The sequence below is a fragment of the Sycon ciliatum genome, chromosome 12 (assembly GCF_964019385.1).
Source record: "Sycon ciliatum chromosome 12, ocSycCili1.1, whole genome shotgun sequence".
Classification (NCBI taxonomy): domain Eukaryota; kingdom Metazoa; phylum Porifera; class Calcarea; order Leucosolenida; family Sycettidae; genus Sycon; species Sycon ciliatum.
Window position 1 is genome coordinate 7,940,034 of NC_088654.1, and position 22,370 is coordinate 7,962,403.

Here is a 22,370-nt window from a genome sequence, read left to right on the forward strand (position 1 = left end):
CGGTCAGTTTCTGGAAACTACCAGAGGTGAAAGAAAGTGATTAAATTTGGAAAGGATTGGGAGAACTTCAAATTCAAAGGATCAGTCGGGGAAGTGAACTGCCTGAAAAGAGAAAAAAACGCCAGACCCACCAGGACTCGAACCTGGGACCCTGCTGTCATGAACAATGCTCTAAACACTGAGCTATGGGACCAGGCTGAACCTAGAAGGCGCTGACAAGTTTTTCACTCCTTCCCCGACTGATCCTTTCAATTTGAAGTTCTCCCAATCCTTTCCAAATTTAATCACTTTCTTTCACCTCTGGTAGTTTCCAGAAACTGACCGTGGTTGGTCCCCTGGGGGAGGGAAAAAGACCCAAGTGCCATCAGTATGTGTGGCACGTGTTGTGAGCTGCCTTTGGAGTGAAAAACTTGTCAGCGCCTTCTAGGTTCAGCCTGGTCCCATAGCTCAGTGGTTAGAGCATTGCTCATGACAGCAGGGTCCCAGGTTCGAGTCCTGGTGGGTCTGGCGTTTTTTTCTCTTTTCAGGCAGTTCACTTCCCCGACTGATCCTTTGAATTTGAAGTTCTCCCAATCCTTTCCAAATTTAATCACTTTCTTTCACCTCTGGTAGTTTCCAGAAACTGACCGTGGTTGGTCCCCTGGGGGAGGGAAAAAGACCCAAGTGCCATCAGTATGTGTGGCACGTGTTGTGAGCTGCCTTTGGAGTGAAAAACTTGTCAGCGCCTTCTAGGTTCAGCCTGGTCCCATAGCTCAGTGGTTAGAGCATTGCTCATGACAGCAGGGTCCCAGGTTCGAGTCCTGGTGGGTCTGGCGTTTTTTTCTGTTTTCAGGCAGTTCACTTCCCCGACTGATCCTTTGAATTATTATTATTATTATTATTATTATTATTACAAGAAACTAACTCTTCTCCTCCTTGCGCTCTAAAGCCGACCATTGCTACCCTTGGTAGCCATTACTCACACCAATAACTTCAAACAACGAAGGGGTCACAGGTAAAACATTTCCTTCTGACAGCTGTTTCGCCTATGAAATGCTGTAGCACTTCCCTTTATTTGTTCACACTTTTAATTTTGCTGTTATAAAATGTTCTTTTTGTACACAGTACCCTCAGTTCCGATACTATTCACTGATGAGCGGAACACGAAAATCGAATTTGAATAACGTAAAAATCCTATAAAATCCCATTAACTCGTTGTTGTCTGGCCATGTCTGCATCTATTATACTCTTTATTGCACTCATAAAATAAATAAATACTTGTAATAAAAAAAAATCTCTTCACATCTTTTGACAGTTCCTGAGGCAGACGTGGATCAAGATGACCATGCACAACGTTCTCTAGAAGTTTAACTCTGGCATACCTTTCACCACTATTATCCTAGTTCTGTACGATTACATTATGTTCAAGCGCAGAGCCGCACACGATAATGTTTTTTGCTGGCTCTCCTACTTTTATGTTTTTTTTGGTGTGCAACAAAAACTTAGATTGGTTGCGCCGCAAAGGCTTTGGCTCAATACAATTGATTTGCTAGTATTTAAATTGATTTCTACTCAATCTGCGGACAGAACTGTTTCGTCCTTTGTGGACTCATCATTGCAACACAAAAAAAGGATTTCCATAATTCGAAGCTAGTTGTTTATTGAGTGTGTTTGATGTTATGTGCAATACATTTTACCCGCACAAAAGGCTTTACTAATTCGAACACGCCCGGGTTTTGGTATCCAAAGTAGATGTTGAAGCCCGAGCAATTGGGCGGAAGTGCCTGGTGCGCCGCATCGCCAGATATTGTCTTGCACTGAAACCCCATCCAGTCAAAGCCTTGCTAGCCTGATATCTTTTGTTGTTAGTGAACAAGCGGTTTGGAGACAGCTGCTTCAATACACCCACAAAGCAGACTACCTTAGCTGTAAGCTCCTTAAGGCGTTATTAAAACCTTTGTCTCCTCGCCGAATATTAGCTGTAAACATTTCCTGTTTTGGTCGACTCGTGCATGTCCACATTTAGAAAAAATAATCCTTCTTGTGATTTTTTTATTGAATCGAGGGCACATTTTTCAAGTACGAAAGAAGAGAAATACGAAAAGACATGGACTTATGATTTCATGACAACCTATAGACCTTATTCGACAACGTGATTTTTGGACTCGCCTCCAGGGATTTGTCATAAGCTAGGGCACGCGTACGAGAAACGAGTGGCAAGAAAGGCCCAGTTCGTATAAAAGAGTAGTAAAATACCGGTATTTATCTACCCCTATGTTTGCACACAGAGTCCACTGTGCACTGAGCGCAGATCTTTTGCCACTCCCTGGTTCCCGGGACCCCGGTTCACGTGATTGTGACGTTTATCGAATAAGGTCTATAGTGACCCACGAGGGCCATGACTGTACAGGTCTTGTACGTAGCAGGTAGCACGCACGTGTGACGTCATTCGTCCAGAATTCACCTAAGCATCTGTTACTACATGTACATTGTAGTACTAGTCACTAGGCCACTGCGGATGCACAGTTGCGCAGCATCGCCGACCTCTTGGCTGACAAGCACGAAAGAATAGAAACACGACAAGACATGGACTTGTGATTTTGATGACCACCTACTGGCTGACCTACTGGCCCAATACTGTACACGTCTTGTACGTTGGAGTTAGCATGCACGTGTGACGTCATTCGTCCAGAATGCTGCTAGTCACGCCACTTCGGATGTACAGTTGTGCAGCATCGCGGACCTCCTGGCTGACAAGTGCTGCCAATAACGCAGAGACGTGGCTCGCCGTGAGGTTCGTGAGAGGTCCTAAAAGGAAGCCGCACATGAGGGCCGGGGTGAAGCGTTCGGGTATTGCACAACCGTGAAATGTCTTCGGATGGCTCATTGCCCAAGTGAACACTTCCTGCACCAGGGGGATGCAGTTCGCCCTGTCCGCGAATATCGTGTCCCAGGGTTCTTGAAAACGTAGACCCGTGCACATAGCGGTGGGTCGGGTGTACACAATTTCCAAAGCCAACGCCAGGTCTTCCTCAGCTACACCCAAGGAGGTGAAATGACTGCGTGCCTGGTTAGGCCGACTCTGGAAATATTTCTCGAGCCAGAGTGACGTGACAGGTCTTGTCGAGACACGGTACAACTCGTTACACAAATTCTGTTGAACCACGTTCGCATCGTGTCCGCTACTGTAGATAGCGGCGGCTCCGAAATCTGCGATCTTGATGCATCCTTCGTGCACGGCAAGAAGGATATTTTTCAAGTACAAGTCTTGATGGTGGATACCTTTTTCATGAATATACGACAGGCCATGGTAGATCTGGCGGGTGATCTCGCCTCTCACTTCGATCGGCAAACGATTATTCTCTCCCGCCGGCCGCATATCTAGCCATTGCTGTACGGTCATGTCATGCCTCTCCAGAATGATTTTCACCGGTGGGTATCCCGCGTCACGGTCACTGACGACTTCATCGCGTGCAACGTCCAGGAGTTTGATGACATTTGGATTGCCGCCGCCTGATCTCACCCATTCCAAGGCTTTCACCTCGTCGGTAATATGCGTTCGTGAAAGTACTGTCGAGAATTTGATCGCTACCGGTTTGTTGTCGCTCAGCGACCTGCCCGCTACAACCCTTCCATAACTACCATGCCCTAGCTCTTCATCAAACTCCTCATACCGGTCATCAGACCCTTTTCGAAGGCTATGTAGGAGTCGCGGACTGCCAGTGGATGCGGCGGGCGCGCCACTACCTGCTGCAGGAGCATCATCGGCTGCCGCAGGAGTGTCAGTGGCTGCCGCAGGAGGGTCATCTGCTGCCGCAGGAGGGTCATCTGCTGCCGCAGCAGTGTCATCGGCTGTCACAGAAGTGTCATCTTTGCCGGAGGGGATCGGGACCTCAGGCATGAGGCTGCGGAATTAGCGGCAAGCCAGGGAGAGGGTAGCAGCTAAACTCTGTTGCGTGAACGAGAGGCAACGTGACTTTACAGAAATGTTTGAGGCCTGGTGTGTGCACACCAGGTTGGATTCACGTTTTAGCTCTGGGCGTGCTTGGCGAGAGGGCTCGATTGTTTCTAGTCTTCGCACATCCAGCAGGAAAAAGAGAAAGATGACGGGAAGAGAAGATGGTGAATCATAACAGATTGAGTCGCTGGCACACTTCGGTACGCGTAAAGTCACCTAGCGACTTGACCATAGTCCCATCTGTTGTTGCGCAAAGCAGCAGCAGTGCATGTTATCAGTGTGTACCTAGGAATACTATCTGCGTACCACATGGCAGCCATGCCCTCCACATCCACAGCAGCACTGAAGTCGCTGAACGTACTCCGAAAGGCGGGTACAACGTTGTATACGCACTCCTGCAGATGCGTGTGAGTGTGCGTGTATGTAGACTCCTCCTGACGTTTCTTTCATTCTCCTGGGCCCATGGGTGGTTACCAACAGCCAGTGCATGCCGAAGTATGTGGTGTGATGTGTGTGAGGGAAAAAAATGAAAAGACCAAAAAAAGGGATTCACTGGTCAGAAAAATGACTTCAAATAGCTGTATGGTGTAGACCAGGCTGAATAGTGACGGTCAATTCTTCAGCGTTGCAAGCTGTTGAATGGTGCAATCCCAGCACAAGTTGCTATGGCTTCTGCCGTAGCATTGCTATCATCATCTTCGGCGATGGGCGTCAAAGGTCAAAAGTCTTTATTTATTTTTAAGTTGAAGCCTCTTGCACGGGCAAAGCAAAATAAAAAGAAGAAGAGAAAAAAACTAAACTAAAAAGAAGAAAAACTAAACTAAAAAGGAGCACCCATTTTGTTAAGCTAGGGGCTGGCTCGCGCCTGGCATGAAAATGGGAGATTGAGAACTTCTCAGACACTAGACATGATGACAACTGTCTAGCTGACCGCCAGCTGTGCCTCTTTCTCACGGCAGTCCCGTATTTTGTAAGTGACCGTAGGTGTGATAGTTCCAAGTTCTTCGTGATACCTTTCAGTTTGGGTAGATGGAGTTTGGCTTATTCTTTCAAGATCTCGACAATTCGCGGTCCGATGGCGGGAATCCACGTAGACCACGCACATGCTGTGTACATGTGCAGCATTCACTATCGGCAACGGCTTGCATGATAATGACGATAACAATAGAAAAAAGATCGCGTACAGTTTGTGTTGTAACAAGGATAAGAAACAAGGTTAAAACCCTAACAACACAGTTTCGCTTCTGTTCCCTTGCATCTAGATTATTGTCAAATTCAGCCGTTGACCCAATTGTGCCACTACTCCCTGCAAGCCTTGCCTGTTTGCGATGCCATACTGTAATCTCCGCCATATGACCTGCTGTCATCGTAAAAATTATGTTCTCCCTGTCCTTAACGGCATGCACAGAACGACCTAAGACAAAATATCTTAGAATAATGACATCAGGTCATAGGGTGTCTAAAGAAATTGCGTAATTAAAGTTGTTTCCAGCACAGGTACAAATAGTTTCCGAATACAAGTGAAGTCGAAAGTTGCTTTGCTATCTTAGATGGTAGCTTTACAGGACGGGAATTTTGAAAAATAGTGGAACATGGCGATAACGAGTCCGCTAGTGTAGAATAGGATGATCTTGGCCATCCTTGATATATTGCTCTGCGTGTTCTCGAATTTCATCAGTAACCAGGGCGCTGACGGACGTGAGTATATTCTCTATGTCGATGTCCGCCTGGCTTGCAAGTAAATTGCCGATCCTCACAGCAGGCAGAAGTTCGGTGGGTACGCCCATTGAAACATCTGGATACTGCAGACTTGGAGTCTGCCAGTACCATCTATGCATCTCAGCGATCGCTCTGCGAAGGTACGCGGTAGGCTGAACACTGCGTTCCCATACCTGCTGTTCCGCATAACCTTCCTCCCTAGTCATCCTATCCGCGTGTTGGAAGAAGTGGTGAGCGGCGTCGTCCACCACTTTTGCCGTGAAGCCGGGGTCTTCGTTAAGCGCTTGCGTTACAGTGTCCTTATTGGTAAGGAAAGGCTGGCGCAGCCATAGGGTGTACACAACACGGGTGGTCATTAACATCAGGTCCGACCACAAGAAGCGCCTGCCGTAAGGTTGGTCAGGCACTACGTACTTGGAGGTCCCCAGATCGCAAATCTTCACGCAGCCCTCTGATCTCTCGACGAGTACGTTACCGGGGAACGGATCGTCGTGGGCGACACACGCGTTATGCAGAAAGGCGAGGCCAGAGTACAGCTGACGAGTGATCTCGAGGCGAACACCCTTAGGCATGTTTCCAACCTCCTCCATGTACGTTCTCAAACACGAGGTGTGTCGCTGCATTATGATACGTCTGGGCCAGAAGGGTGGTTGCGTCTCTTCAATTCCGGCATCCAATAGCTTCACCAAATATGGACAATAATCAGGCAGTCGTAGCAGGTCCATCATGATGGCTATTTCCGCGTCGTTGTTTTCTCTACGGCATTCTGGAAACTTGACGGCACACTCGAACGAATCACTTTCACGTTGTGCAAGCATGACTCGGCTGTTTGAAGTCGAACACAGAATCTGTTCAGTCGTGCGATACCGTACTTGATCTGGCTTTCGCCCGATCAGCACAGTGTTCGCGTAACGAGGGTCGTAGGCTACAGTTCCGGGACTGTCTCCTGACTTTACGCTTGGTGGCAACACAGGTGGTGCTGCTGCTGCCGTGGCCACTGCCACTGCCGGCTGCGGCTGTGCACCTCCTGCCAAATTCCCCTGCTGCTTCTGCTGCTGCTGCTGCGCAGCTCCTGGCGGGTCCCCGCCGCAGCCTCCATCGACCATGTGTAACGAACTATTCCTTTGCTACGACGCGATCAATGACTATCGATTCCCTTTCGTTCTGCACAGCTCGTTATACAGGCGAGTGCTCAGTACACACAAAAAGCTCAGACGGAGGATAGCTGGAGGTCGACCCGGAAAAATTGTCCGCACGAAGTCTCCTTGTTTTCTAGGCGCAAAGCCAATCTGATCGCCTTGCCGCACATGGGTACAGATTAGCGCCCGCTATGCCTCAAGAGCTCTAGCTGTACACGAGACTAGGAGTATGAATACGCCAGACCCTATGTATATACAACGCTATTATTGTATGCATCTCTCTCGCTGCAGGAGTGTACGACGAGACCTGAAGATGTTGGTGCCGAAACTCATTGCATGTATTTGAATGGTGCTTTCAATCGTTAGTTCAATGGACATGAAGTGATTTTTTTGTTTGTATTGTATTATATTATTTTACTTGGGCATTCCCAACAGACCCTAAGGTCTTCTTACAGGGTGCCCAAGATGAATGAAAATGAAAAGTGATCATGGATAGTGCGAGCGAGCACAGCAATCGAGCAAGGCATGGAGGTGTAGGGCACATGGCACTACATGTATAGTGTTACATAAAAAAACAACCCGCAGATTGAGTAAAACACAAACATACAGTCAACTTCGCTAATAACGACTGCGGATATAACGACAATTCGCGAATAACGACCGAATTTCCATGCCCAGAGCAAAGTCCCATCTAACTGTATACATTTAACTTCGGATATAACGACTATCTGAATAACGACAATTCGCGTATAGCGACATGCTTTTAGTGCCCCGTGGTCATATTCACTGCTTGAATAACGACTTTCTGGGCTTTTGCCAGCTATTTCAAGTACCTGTCATGCAAAAGTACCAGAACCTATGCTATGGTGCACCGGTGATGGATATTATTGCACACATGCAAGAAAATGCAGCCAAGGGGGGGGGGGGGGCTTTTTCTTCCTTTTTTATGTTGGCTTCAAAATTGTTGGATTTACCAGCACACCTATTATAATATGTATACAATGTTTGGTTGAGTTGGGTAACTCCGCTCTTCTTCCTCGCTCACCGGAGGAATTTCTAGTCTCCTCGCGCAACTGGGGAGCAGTTTTCATTGGACATAAATGACGGGACGATGCGACGGGAATCAATGGTACGAGCTGATGAACGAACGCTTTACGGAGGAAAAGAAAAATTTGCTGTCGGAACCTTCAATGTGCGGGGCCTCACGTCGGCCGTCAAGAGGAACTCCTTGTGTCGAGACCTCTCTTTCTACGGCATAGACGTCTGTACCCTTCAAGAGACTAAGTTACCTGCAGGGCTTGACGAGCAGCGAAACGGCTATCGAATTATTTGTTTGCAGTCGGACAGTCGACATTATGGTCTAGGATTTGCGATAAACGCCAAGCTCGTCAACAAGGTCAAACGCACATGGAGAGTGTCGGACAGAGTTTCAGTACTCACATTATCGGCGGGCCAGCATTCTGACTTTGCCTTCATCAACGTTTATGCACCGACCTCAACAAGGTGTGCCAGTGATGCGGAGGAACTCGACGACTTCTACTCCGCGCTGTCGACAGCTTACAACGAAGTTCGTCGTGGCGCTGTCGTTCTGGTTGCTGGCGACTTCAATGCTAAGGCAGGCGTGCGTCTAGGGAAGCATGAAAGCAGCATTGGCGTGCATGGTCGTGGCAGGCGGAATATTGCTGGTCAGAGCCTGATGGACTTTTGTGAAATCAACAACCTGTTTCTCACCAATACTGCATTCCAGCATTCGGCTCGTCACAAGACAACCTGGACGGGTTGGCGGAGGGATCAGCAGACGGGTGATACTGTCCCGATTTACAACCAAATCGATTACATTGCATGTCATCAAAACCGGAAACGCCTGCTGACGGACTCCCGCAGCTATGGAGGATGCGAAACATCAACAGACCATCGCCTGGTGGTGGCGAGGTTCCTCCTCAATCGGATGTATGGAATATTCGGGCATCATAGGTCAGACGAGCAAACCTCCCTGAAGCCAGTTCGATACAACACAAGTGATCTGCCGACAAGCCCACGGATCCGGGAGAAATACGTTGATACAATCGTCGCAGAGTTGGCAGATGGTGGTTCTGCTGTGGATACTGAGGACGGCGGACCGGCATTGCTGTGGCAGAAAACAGCATCGGCGATAAAGAATGCTGCAGAGAAATCGCTAGGTCTAGAGGCCCGGACAAAGCGTGGTGTGAAGGACAGCCCTGAACTGCGCCGACTGTCTCAGGCTCAAAAAGAACTAAAATTACGTATCGAAAATATCACCAACACCGGTACTCGGGCAGGCCTGAAGAAGGAACGCAACCGCATTCTTCACAGCATCAGAAGAACAGCGCTGAAGGAAGCAGAATTACGGCTGGACGAAAAGGCAAAGGAGGTGGAGAAGTTGCGGGACGGTGCTCGAATGTTCAAAGCTGTTCAGTTAATGCGGAGACGTGGAGCTGTGAAGCCTACAGTTGCTGACAACACCGGAAAAATCATAGTAAACGAGGAGGAAGCAGCTGAGGCAATTGGAAGCCATTTCTCAAGTCAGTTCAGCTCACCAAGCGCCACAGACATCTCACCGTTCCAGGGACAGCCACGTCCTCTGCAAACTCCCATTACATCTTCAGAGATTGCAGGCTGTCTCGGGAAACTGAACAATGGCCGTGCCGCAGGAGACGACAGTATCCCCACAGAACTGATGAAGTATGCAAGTGATGCTTTGGCTCCTGTGTTGACCAGCATTTTCAACGGCATGTTTGAGCAACACGAGGTGGTTGATATAGGCAGTGGCAGTCTGATCCCACTTCAGAAACCCAACAAGCCGCTGGGACCACCATCAAATTTACGTCCGATAGTTCTTCTCAACACGCTGCGGAAGACCCTGTCACTCCTCACTTTAGCTCGAGTCAGACCCAAGGTTGACCAGTACCTAGCCCAGACGCACAGCGGCTTCCGCCCTGGCCGATCCACCGCGGATGTGGTATGGGCGCATCGATGGCTTGTGGCAAAGACCCAGCGCTACCACAGCACCGTTCACCTGTTGGGCATTGATCTGTCGAAGGCTTTTGACACGATCAAGCGAGACACCTTGCTGACTGTTCTGGAGGCGTTTCTGAGTGACGATGACGTTCGCTTGATCAGGGTCTTGATCTCTAACACCAGACTTCGTGTTCAGCTTGGGAGGTGCCAGTCGGAATCATTTGCTACAACGAAGGGGACGCCACAGGGGGATTGCCTTTCCCCCGTTCTCTTCACGGTTTACCTGGAGGCTGCGCTCCGACAACTAAGGCAAGAGGTGCCAGCAAGACCTCTCAGCGACAACGGTCTGCCGCTCGAACTTGTATATGCGGATGATGCAGACTTTGTCAGCACCTCAAAGTCCTGGCTGGCGGACGTGGAGGCGACTGCCAGCACGGTGCTACCACAGTGGTCCCTGATCATGAACCGGGACAAAACTGAGTATACGGACATCTTCAGAAGTGCGGACAGGATCGATGAAGAGTGGAGGACAACGCGCAAGCTGGGTTCGCTGCTGGGCGACGAAGAGGATATTATGCGACGAAAACAGCTGGCGACTGCAGCATTTCAGTCCCTATGGAGCCTCTGGAAGAGGCATCAGCACATCAGCGAGAAGTTGCGTCTGCGGCTGTACAGCACTTTTATTGTTCCAGTACTGACGTACAACTCGGGTACGTGGGGGGTCAGTGTGACCGTTCTGTCCCGCCTGGATTCCTTCCACCGCCGTCAGCTAAGGTCACTCATCGGTGTGAAATGGCCACAAATAATACCGAATGATGCTCTCTATGCCAGATGCGAAGCTGAACCCTTGAGTGTCATGGTCAAGAGATCACGCTGGAGGCTGTTTGGCCACATCCTGCGGATGGCAGATGAATCTCCAGCTGTTATGGCTATGTTCGCGTACTTCGCCAATCAGCAACAGAAATGCTGGAGGGGTAGACCGCGGACGACCCTGCCGCAGGCATTGGTGGGAGATCTGCGCCAAGCCAATGCCGGATTGCTCGGGAACTTAGACGCTCTGCAGAGCCTGCGAGCCATTGCCCATGACCGACCCGCATGGCGAGATCTATGCATGAAGATCTGTGCATCGTGATATTCCGACAGGTCCTGAAACAGTCAAACTCAGGAAATAGCACTATTATTATCACTCAGGCTGCAATATTCAATGACATAATTAAAGACATATTCATAAATGACATATCTTCAATACCCATGAGCTACATTGTATATGATAATTATATCATTGTATCATCGTTCTAGCTCAATTTCTTTCCCCTGTCATAGTCCTGTTTATCATGTTCAGCATAAGCGAAGTTGTGGATCATGCTTGCATGGTTGACTCCAACGCGTACATGCAAGTAATAATAATAATAATAATAATAATACAATGTACATGATTGTACAGTAATCATCATACATGTACATGTACATATCTCTGGCCCTGTAGATGGCTCAAAAAGGCATATTTTCAATTGATTTCCCTTGCATATTGAATTTTTAGTTCCTTTCAACTGCAATATGAAAATAAAGTACACATTGACATAGAGCAAGAAAAGAGCTTGATTTTGATATGCATATCATACTATACAAAATATGGGTTCACATACATTCAAATGGGACTTCGGTTATAAGGACACTTCGCGAATAAGGACACTTTTCTGATGCCCCGCCGAATGTCGTTATTGGCGAAGTTGACTGTAAGTTACATAACGGAAAACAAACAAATCCCACGGAGACACAGACCTGAAATATGAAATCGTAATTGCTCGCATAATGCAGGCACAGTGAGTTTGATGGCTATCAAGCGAATGACCAAAGCCGCCGTCCTTGAGGCGCATGAGTTGCAATCGTAGTGAAAAACGGCTGGTATGGCTGAAGAAGGATACATTCCCATTGCTGTGAGCAAGAGTCCTGGATATATTCCCGTCGCAGTGAGCAAGTGTTATAATTGGGCCATGTTTATCAAAGCCTTCCTGTCGATTGTCAACCCAAACGTATTTGTTATAATGCTGTTGGATGTGAAACTGGTGTTGTTGTGGCAGCCATGGTTGTTGGTCTTTCTGTTGAATCCAGCTCTGGTTCCGGTGGGACAAATCGACCGCCGCGGGTGCTCCCCACCAACATTTACTGCTTTGTTTTGTGGATTAGTTTTTGGTGTTGTTGGATGTGAACCTGGTGTTGTAGTTGGATGTGAAGCTGGTGTTGTTGTTGCAGCTATGGTTGTTGGTCTTTCTGTTGAATCCAGCTCTGGTTCCGGTGGGACAAATCGACCGCCGCGGGTGCTCCCCACCAACATTTGCTGCTTTGTTTTGTGGATTAGTTTTTGGTGTTGTTGGATGTGAAGCTGGTGTTGTTGTTGCAGCCATGGTTGTTGGTCTTTCTGTTGAATCCAGCTCTGGTTCCGGTGGGACAAATCGACCGCCACGGGTGTTTCCCACCAACACATACCTCGAAGGAGGAGGGTCAGGGTGAGAGGCAGAGGTGCTGCCACCACTCGAGGCACAGCCCCAGGAAAAGCACCCTGCGGCACAGACTTAGGTACACCCGAGGTCTGCACCAATGGCGGTTCAGCACGCACCTCTAAAGAGCTGCCAAGCTCAAGCCCGTCCAATACCGATGTCAGAGGCGGAACGGCAGACAGCGGCAGGGAACTATCCTGCCGTGTAGGTAATGGATTTTTTCCTAGGCCTCCCGCGTTTGGGCCTCTCAGATTGTGCACCGGTTGAAAGGATATGAAGTGGAGTATGTTGTTTAATACGTGCGTTCAGGTGTTGAACAGTCCTACCAACATACCGACTAGCACAATGTCGGCAATGTCGGCAATGTTTGCCATGTCGGCAATGTTTGCCATGGAAGGGACAGGAATCGATCAAAGTGTGTCACGAGGTCAAGCCTATCGATTTTTATTTCTTATTTTTGTTTCATTATGCTTCGCTATAAAGAAAAGGCATTGCTGTTTTCTTGCCTATGTGACTTGTCCAAGTTCCCATTAAATTATTATTATTTCACCGTCCAGTGGCAGAAGCCAATGCAAAGGAGGGGGCGTTAGCCAGCAAGAGAAAAAAAAGAATGAAGGAAAGAAGATGATAATCAGAAGAAAATAGTACATCAGCGGGGTGAAATGTATCACTATGTTGACCATGGTGGAGAGCGGCGAGATAAGCTAGCAAAAGAGGCGAGCGAGCCTAAAACGTGGCATGACACTTAACATGTTCTATGAACTATCGAATATTGGATATTGTCAAATGACGGAGAGAGGAAACAACGTACTTGCAAGTACATGGAGAAGTGCTCTCCTGGCTGAAATCTTATCTCTCTGGGCGTTATCAGTACGTAACTGTGCTCGGCACATCCTCGGCTGCAGAGCCAGTATTGTCAGGCGTTCCTCAAGGATCAATTCTTGGTCCCCTACTATTTATAATTTACGTAAACGACTTACCTGCAGTCTTCCCTGGAACGTCTCTGTTTGCTGACGACACGACCCTTCTCACCTCATCAGCTTCCCTCACTGGCCTGAAAAACAACTTGCGTGCTGGCATTCAGGAAGTTCTTTCCTGGATGTCGTCCTGGAGATTGTCCCCAAATCTATCAAAAACAAAGATCATGCTCTTCCCGCCCCAGCCAGAGTTCACAACCCTCATCCATGCGAACTTTCCAAATCCAATTGACATAGTGTCTTCTCACAAACACCTTGGCATTGGTATTGACTCTGCACTCTCTTGGGTACCCCACATCGAATATATCTGTAAAAAATCAAGTAAATCCTTAGGAATTCTCTCCCCCCACTGCTCCTACCTCCCACTTTCTTGCAAGCTTCATTTTTATTTAGCCTACCTTCGTCCAATATTTGATGATGCCGATTCGTCTTGGGTTGGATTATCCTCTTCCGCTGCTGCAAAGCTTGAAATACACCACAAGAAAATCCTTAAAATTCTCCTCCGTCAACCCCGCATGCTCTCATCATCCGCAATTTATAAAATCGCTCACACAACCCCGTTATCACATGGACGCAGTGCACACCTGGCTTCTCTTGTCCATTCTATTAATTAAGCTTGAGTTGTGTCCATCTCATCTCATGTGTTTTATTTGGTTCTCTTCTCTAATAACTAGAAACTCGCTCTTACTCCCTAAGTGTAACTCATCCACTCTTTTGCGCTCCTCTCTCTTTAATGCTTATTCTGTTTGGCTCACTCTACCCAGAGAAGTTAAGGATCTGACCTCACTCCGCCTGTTTAAGATTCGTGCCGCCCCTTATTTACTGCGACATAAATAGCTCATCATCCACATGTCCTTTGCGTCTCTGTGTTTTTCACTGTTTTTATTTGACATTATCTTTCTTTACGGAGTTATTGTTGCTATCATTTTGCTACTCTTTCTTTTTCCATCCCCTAATTTATATTTATCGACGTGGTTGGCAATCACCCACTCTCTTAACATTGGCCGGTGTTTCCACCGAGTCTTGAGATGTTGTAATAAATATAAAGTATAAAACAAGTGAAGCTATACAAACAGGAGAGAACGAAGAAAAAGACAGAAAAGAGAGAGAGATAGAGAGAGCAAGTTACATTTATAAAGACAGGTAAGTCTAACAAACGAGGGCAGAGACCTCTGCAAAAGGGGGTTTTACCCCTGAAAGTAGGTGCATGATTTAACAAGCAGGTTGTCAGTCAAGATGTTATGCGCGGATGGAGATAAACGCGCAGAGCCTTTTTGGATGAAAAATCAGAAATAATAAGAAAAGATGAAATGAAAGCCTGCTAATGATCCCACCCGCCTAGCGAACTGAGAGTGGCGGATTTAGAACCTTGGTCCAACGCTCAAGAAAGCACTCTGCACTCAAGGTGTTCACAGTAACGGATACGAACTCTTAAGGGAAATGATAGAAAAGAAATTATAAGAAAAAAGTAGTTTATTATCGTGTCCGTTCCCAAAGGGAACTCACGACGGCTGCTAACACCCGGTAAACACTACAGTCCGTTTCTAAAAGATTTGCAATCCTGGCGATCGCCCGCGGAGTTTGGCGTCTTACCGTATGAGAACTCGAGCGCTGCCTGGAAAACTCACTGTGAACTCGAAGAAATATTCCGCGCGAAAGCAGGAAAAATGACAACGAAACGAAAGTGTTGTAAATGTTGACGAGCGGCATGGGTCCCAATTCGTTTTGTGACCAAAATAGTTTCTTCGAGCTGGGATCCAATTTACTCACCGTGTGACGAAAACGACATCGACACGGACTCATTCCCAAGGCCATGACTTGGCAAAGCTATCCGTGTGACTTCGACGACATTTTGAGAAACGCAGACGCTTGTGAACGCTGATAGAAGACGGCGTTGACTGCTAAATTCAAATAAATTGGCTATCTTGAAATACTAGAATACATCTCTATATATATACTGGCTTCTTGGGCAAATTGTAAACCATGGGAAAAGGCCGGAAACCTGGCCGAAATTCTAACTCCTTAACGGCTGGTCCAATTGTTCCGAAACCTTCACAGAACAATTTGCCGTGTCCTAACAAGCCATTCTATGTACTTTGTTGTCCACATTTCCCTTATCTTCATACTTTTTAAGACCCAAACCTGATTGTATATCTTTTTGAAACAGCCTTATAGCGGCAGATGCAGCGCCTAACGGTGGGGGTGAGTGGATAAGTCTCACAACCACTGACACAAGTTGGTTGGTTGGTTGGTTGGTTGGTATATTTTATTTTACTTCGCCAGAATGAACAGGCATTGCTGCCTTCTTGCCTGGACAAGTGGATTGTCCAAGCTCTCATAAAAAGACGAAGAAAGGAAAGAAATTATTAAATGAGAGTGTGAAGCATGCAATCTTATAAGAGAAAGTTCCGTGAGAGTGTGACGCATGCATGATGAGAGAGGAGAGATAGATAGATAGATAGATAGAGATAGATAGATAGATAGAGAGAGAGAGAGAGAGAGAGAGAGAGAGAGAGAGAAAGAGAGACAAGTGCCGAGAACGACCCCATCGCTGCACCCATGCACCCCTTGTGCCTGGCCACAAGTTCCCAGTTGACTGTGGGTAGCAGAGTAGTATCCCTGCCTTGCTTGTTTGTAGCGTATCCCCGTGTTAGCGTATCCTCGTATGTTAGCGTATCGCCGTACGTTAGCGTATGTGGTCTATTGCCTATAAAAGCTGCTGCACATTTCTTTATGAAGGCCTGGAAACCAGACTTGATGGTAGCTACGGAGCAGCGCGAATTGCAGCGCTCGCACTGCAAGAGGAACATGCGCGTCTCCTTCTGCAAGATGGTCTCTGGAGATCTGCATGTGTGGCAAGTGACGTACTCCTTGATGTAACGTTTGAGCACACTCTCAATCTGCTTCTGTTGATAGCGACCACGGATGATCAGCTGGTTGTTGGCATCAACGGAGACACTTGTACCAAGCGCAGCGCAGATGAAGGCTAACAAGTGCTTTGGCTTACGATGCAATGGCTTGTAGATCTCTGTGAAGTTGATGAATGATGTTTTTCTTGTTCCAATACGTGTCACCTGGGGAGGCTTTAGCACAAACGTCGGGCGCTCTCCAATTCCACCTCCTGGGACCTTTGCTAGCATGATCTCAAACACCCTATCAAGCAGCTCTTGATAAGTGTAGTCATGATCAGCACTGGCCTCTGCTTCATCTGCAGCCCCTGAAGTAGCATCGTCTACAAGAACATCCCCGCTCTCAGCACCTGGTAGCGCATCAAATTCTGGTGTAGCCTTCTTCTTCTTCTTCTTTTTCTTCATGCTGGGGTTGAAAGCACCCAAATCATCTGTAACGTCGTCAGCTGCTGCTGCTCCTGCTGCACCAGCATATTCAGCAGGGACTGCTTCGGCAGCCTCAGTAGGAGCCTCCGCTGCACCCGAACCCAAATCAGCATCGAAGCCGATTGGGGTCTAGAGGCTCCAGTCTCTCCGGAGGCGTGGGTTCGAATCCCACCGCTGCCACCAATGTAACAGGTAGCCAAGTGGAGGCACGGTGCTTCATTCTAATAAGCTTTTTATTCTTCCTCAGGTACACACCTGGATTATTATGTAATACAAATTAATATATGGAAACAGAAATGTGCAGCAGCTTTTATAGGCAATAGACCACATACGCTAACGTACGGGGATACGCTAACGTACGAGGAAACGCTAACACGGGGATACGCAACAATCAAGCAAGGCAGGGATACAGTCAACTTCGCTAATAACGACTGCGGATATAACGACAATTCGCGAATAACGACCGAATTTCCATGCCCAGAGCAAAGTCCCATCTAACTGTATACATTTAACTTCGGATATAACGACTATCTGAATAACGACAATTCGCGTATAGCGACATGCTTTTAGTGCCCCGTGGTCATATTCACTGCTTGAATAACGACTTTCTGGGCTTTTGCCAGCTATTTCAAGTACCTGTCATGCAAAAGTACCAGAACCTATGCTATGGTGCACCGGTGATGGATATTATTGCACACATGCAAGAAAATGCAGCCAAGGGGGGGGGGGCTTTTTCTTCCTTTTTTATGTTGGCTTCAAAATTGTTGGATTTACCAGCACACCTATTATAATATGTATACAATGTATATGATTGTACAGTAATCATCATACATGTACATGTACATATCTCTGGCCCTGTAGATGGCTCAAAAAGGCATATTTTCAATTGATTTCCCTTGCATATTGAATTTTTAGTTCCTTTCAACTGCAATATGAAAATAAAGTACACATTGACATAGAGCAAGAAAAGAGCTTGATTTTGATATGCATATCATACTATACAAAATATGGGTTCACATACATTCAAATGGGACTTCGGTTATAAGGACACTTCGCGAATAAGGACACTTTTCTGATGCCCCGCCGAATGTCGTTATTGGCGAAGTTGACTGTACTACAGCACCACGGCTGGAAAAACCACTCCCAGGCAGGACTTGAACCAGGTACCTCTCGTATCTCAATCATGGTCTTTGACCAACCCACTGTGCCTGCTTGGTGACAATAATAAGATAAAGAGAATATTTCAACGCATCTCAATTATTATGCAAGCCTTGGTTGATGATCTCTTTCTTCACGGAGTTTCAGATCTTTATTCCCACGATAGCCAGTGGGCAATAGGAGATAGTTATTGGTGCTGCTGATTTTGATATTCTTTCGTTTTCCCTCCCCTTGCTTTCATTTATCGCCGTTGGTGGCAATCACCCACTCTCTAAACTGGCCGGTGTTTCCACCGAGCCTCGAGGTGTGATTATATAATATTATTGTACTAGATATATTTAGTATTGCAACAAACAATGTATCACTCGTAGTGTTTTGCTACTCTGAGTTTCATGCACTGTGTCCAATCATCAGGCAAACAATATTCAATGCAGACTCGTCAAAGCATAATGGGAGTTTTAGGCTGCAACCACACTAGGTACAAAATCACGTACAAACGGCATTACAGTAGAAATCGTCATGCCGACGCGTGCGAAATGCAAAATGCGCTTTGTAGGTTTTCAGCAACTGGCGCACCCCTGTAGAAAGCCACATTTGTCGTTTTCGTCGTTTTCCCGCTCCTTCTCCTGTGTACAACTAATTGCTTTGCTTTTGTACCGGGTCATCGTACATAGCATCAGCACCAGCATTGTTTTTGATTTTCCCGGTCTTTTCCAGCTCATTTCACACCCTTTGGTACGACAACGTCACGTGCTGGTCGCGTGAAAACGTCATCTATGCAGACCGAAAAGTGTAGTGTGGTTGCGTACCGACTTGTACTGAGATATGCATGACAATTTGTACTGTGATTTTTACGTAGTGTGGTTGCGGTAAGGTGGATGCAGGCGGAAACAAGTGTTAGGCTTAGAGCGCGTTCAGACTGGCGTAAAAAACAAGCGGAATGTGAAAGTTGTCAAGGTGAATCGCTCACGTGACGTTCCCGCCAGCGTAAACACGGAAAAGGTTTCCCACCACTCCGCAGGCCAGTGGAATGCAGATTCCGGCGGCACGCGGAGAGCTTTTGCTATCCTTGCAGCACACGTTCCGTCTTTTCGTTTATTTCAGCCTCAACTCTTGCATGCAGTCTGATTGCATGCATTAATTTTTGAGTTTGGAGTTTTGACTTCTAGACTGCCAACTTCTCCCATCATGCCGAAATCTTTGTTCGACTCAGCAATGGAGAGGGAGTTCATGGAGCTGTACGTGGTGATTTTTGCGGGCCGCTCTGCAGGCAAAACGCTTACTGCGAACGAGAAGCATACTCTGATCGCGGAGCGGATGAATGCCACCCAAGCACCAAACACTGCGGACATAGTATTCTTTCCGTCGACAAGCACAAGCAAAAGCACAATGATCCAGTATCTCAACAGACTGAATTGGTTTATTTTGATATCCAACTCAAACTGAGTCAACTCAAATTTTTCAAATGTCGAAGCTTCACATGTACTGGCCATTCCAGCGGGATACACGTGCAGTGTGATTGCGATTCCCGGGATTACGCTGCAGCATTCCGGCGGCTATTCACGCCAGTCTGAACACGCCCTAGCGGGACCCCTGATATGTAATCAATGGGCCAGCTTGCCGGCTGGGACTTGTGTGAAGCTGAGTGCTAGATGACTATAGCATAGTGGGGCCCAGTGTGTGCAATTTGCAAAGGCGCTAGCTGTTGGATGCCTGTACTACAGCAGAGGCAATTAAGTCCGACGAGTTACAGTTAGATTAGTATTGTAACAATGTAAGAGGAGGGTGAGTTTACAGTTATATGTCATCGCATTGGTTATAAGTAGAGAGACCTACGGTACTGTTGGGCGCCGAACAACGGAGCGCCGAACAACGGAGCGCCGAACAACGGGGCGCCGAAGAACGACCAGGCTAAAATTTTATCAAGCACAGCATACCAATGTATACACGGTGACTCAACTGCCCATGGGCTGCAATACATGGAAATAAGAACGGTCAAGGCTAGGAGGCTGACCCCCAGTTCTTCGGCGCCCGACAGTACTGGACACATACTATATGTGTAGGCCTCCCTGGTTATGAGCACGGGTACGTACAGAGTCTGTGCACGATGTAGCGTACTGCGTAATACAAAGAGTTGTATGCTGCTCTACGCCAGCAAGGAGATCGGGAGAGGTCGTTTAAAAGAAATTCTTTCACCGATCTGATTTTGTTTTGCAAGACGTAAGCTCGCTACGTATTGCTATCGAATTTTCACTGTTATTTTTTATTGAAGTGTGCGAACAAAATGGCACCAAAACTTCGAGACAGGTCCGGCCTTCAGTCGCCGAAGCGCTACCGAGAGGAGGAGGATGCGAAATCCCCCGCCGCCAAGCGTTCCAAAAATGAGAAAAGTGATTCACCCGTGCATCCCGACGACGATGTAACTGCTCATGTGTTCGACTCGCCTCAGGGCGGTCCGGAAAGACTTCTCGTAAGTAGGAGCATGATTGATGTAAGAAAGGACCAACGGGAGCAGGAGGCGAAGAAGCAGGCGAAGAAGAGGAAAACCAAATCGCTTTAACTACGCTAGATTGAGAAGACACAGAGAGGATAAAGTTCATCCATCGGTTTCTGCCGTTGCTGAGGCTTGTTACGGCGGCTTTGTGACGTCATGTAATACTGATTAAAAATTTCGTAATGTACATCGTTATGTACATGGAGACAATAATTTAAATAAAGGTGTGGATTTAAAATTTTCACTAGTTTGAGGGAAAGAGACAAACGGGAAAAGTCTGAAGAAAAAATGACTGTCACCACCAGGACTCGAACCAGGAACCCTGGCTTGTAGCTAGCGATGCTCTAACCACTGAGCTATGGTGTAGTCGTCATCCCATGCAGCAGAGACTGTTCAACATTTTATTCAAACTTCGTAACTCACGATTTAAAATTTCGATGACATTACTCCTGCACAAAATCCAAAGAAGACCAATATGTTTCCATAAATGTTTTCTGTCGACCATCACAGTTTTAGGAAATTCGTTTTCTATAAGGAGCACAAGACGAACACATAACAATGCGAGAGAGAATGTGCAGCATTTAGCAGATGTGTAAAAGAAGAAGCAGGATTTACCGGGTGTTAGCGGCCATCGTGAGTTCGCTTCGGGAACGGACACGATAATTTACTTTTTTTCTTTTTTTTTAAGAATAAGCATGTGGTTGCGCTGAGATTGTTTTGTCAAGTTCACTGCTTGCTCCTCCCACTGCAAAGTGTTTCACATTCGGGGAGTCCGCGGCATCACATCAGGGGCGTCTCACGAACCATGTTGTTTCGGACTGTTAACGTTACGGAATGCAAACTCAACAATTGTTTGGCTTCTTCGCTTACAATACTGAAAAAATATTATTCCCGATGAGCGTTGTGCGAAAGCTAGGTCTATGCATTTTTTATTTTCATCGTTCCTATTATTGCAATAAACGAGAGAGCTTGCAAGCTCACATAACAATGCGAGAGAGAATGTGCAGCATTTAGCAGATGTGTAAAAGAAGAAGCAGGATTTACCGGGTGTTAGCGGCCATCGTGAGTTCGCTTCGGGAACGGACACGATAATTTACTTTTTTTCTTTTTTTTTAAGAATAAGCATGTGGTTGCGCTGAGATTGTTTTGTCAAGTTCACTGCTTGCTCCTCCCACTGCAAAGTGTTTCACATTCGGGGAGTCCGCGGCATCACATCAGGGGCGTCTCACGAACCATGTTGTTTCGGACTGTTAACGTTACGGAATGCAAACTCAACAATTGTTTGGCTTCTTCGCTTACAATACTGAAAAAATATTATTCCCGATGAGCGTTGTGCGAAAGCTAGGTCTATGCATTTTTTATTTTCATCGTTCCTATTATTGCAATAAACGAGAGAGCTTGCAAGCTCAGGGCCCTACGCTATGCTTTGTTGCCCAGCTCATCGTGCATGTTGTTAGAACTGATGGATATGTTTTTTCCTTTGATTAGCTACATCATTGTATTGCAAAAACGTTTCAATGAGTTACTGAAGTAACGTCTTCTGCATAGCTACGGGACCGGCGTTGACTCTGCCGATCACGGGCGTTCTGGAGTTGACAGGATGTCTGTCCTGACGTTTCCTGGGACCGGCGCTGACTCTGCTCATCACGGGCGTTCTGGAGTCGACGGGATGTCTGTCCTGACGTTTTCTGGGACCGACGAGATCTCTCTTCCAAAGTATGTTTATGCTGACGCATCCTATCACCTATTCGGCGTCTATTCTAATTTAATTTCCTCCTCGTCTCCCTATTTCTTTCCAAATCTCCCTCTACATCAGGGAGTCGTATACATAATACGACGAATATTGGTACGGTACGGGACAGATACAGGAGCCCGCAAATATTGTGGACAGCTGTTATGCACAATCCTGTAGAGCCTTTGTAGTCACAGATACGGGACAGATACGGGACAGATACGGGATAGCTCCAGGCGTGACACAAACAAACAAACACACAAACAAACACCAAATTAAAGCTGTGTGGACCCTGGCTAGCGCCAGACGTTACTGAAGTAACGTCTTCTGCATAGCTACGGGAATAAGATAAATTGTGCACTCATAACAACAGCAAAAATGAAGAAAGTCAAGTTCCATAAC

At 47.0% G+C, this 22,370-nt stretch overlaps 2 non-coding genes across 2 annotated transcripts; both read left to right on the top strand.

Annotated features, from left to right (window-relative positions):
- The first annotated feature begins 436 nt into the window (after window positions 1-436).
- Trnah-aug (transfer RNA histidin (anticodon AUG)) lies at window positions 437-507 on the top strand. The gene has a single exon. It is a non-coding gene; the product is annotated as a tRNA-His (tRNA).
- Window positions 508-741: 234 nt separating this feature from the next.
- Window positions 742-812, top strand: Trnah-aug (transfer RNA histidin (anticodon AUG)). The gene has a single exon. It is a non-coding gene; the product is annotated as a tRNA-His (tRNA).
- The last annotated feature ends 21,558 nt before the right edge of the window (window positions 813-22,370 follow it).